This window comes from Schizosaccharomyces cryophilus (assembly GCF_000004155.1).
Source record: "Schizosaccharomyces cryophilus OY26 unplaced genomic scaffold supercont4.10, whole genome shotgun sequence".
NCBI classification, from domain to species: domain Eukaryota; kingdom Fungi; phylum Ascomycota; class Schizosaccharomycetes; order Schizosaccharomycetales; family Schizosaccharomycetaceae; genus Schizosaccharomyces; species Schizosaccharomyces cryophilus.
In genome coordinates this window covers 18,157-18,894 of record NW_013185633.1, presented here as the reverse complement: position 1 = coordinate 18,894, position 738 = coordinate 18,157, and positions in this window count along the sequence as shown.

Below are 738 nucleotides of genomic sequence, written 5' to 3'. Positions count from 1 at the left end.
GTGCTCTTTCAAATTTTGTTGTACTCCTTAATAATAGGAGCTGCGATCGAGACTATCCCATCCCTGCTTGCAGTACAATTATTGGTCCTCTAGGATTCTGCTTTTTCTGGCTCCTCTGCAGACCAAATTAGACTAATGCAATTTCCTTCAATTACATTTGCGTGCATGTCAGATGCAAGTCTCATAATGAAAGAAAAATGAAAACTAAAAACTAAAAACTATATATAAAATAGAAACTTCAAATTATGATTATGCATAAAAATAATTCAAAAATATTAAAGCAACTGATGAACAAAACAAAAGATATTCGCAGCTCTAGTTCGGATCCTACAGTCTTTTCTCTCATTTTTAAATGAAAGGAAATACAACTATTTTCCGATTGAAAGCCGTTCGGTGGGCATTCTTTATAATGAACAGACTTTCCTGACTCATGCGCCCTCTAAATGTCTTTATTAGTAGAGTTTGCACTATGGACACTTGCTAAATATTATTCTTGTTTTCCTCTAGGTTGTATTTATTGACTTTGAGATAGAAGAATACCTTCTTCCGATTTGGTAAGTGAAAGACAGGAACGAAAAGCAGGAGTCATTCTATGCTTCCCAGCTGGATATGTGTGAAATATTCTATCCGTGTTTTACATACTTGAGCTGCTCAGAGTTAAACTATTGATATACAAAACTGCCATGGAAGTAAGAAAATAGGTTAAGGTATTCGAACTATACAGATATGCACTAGTTA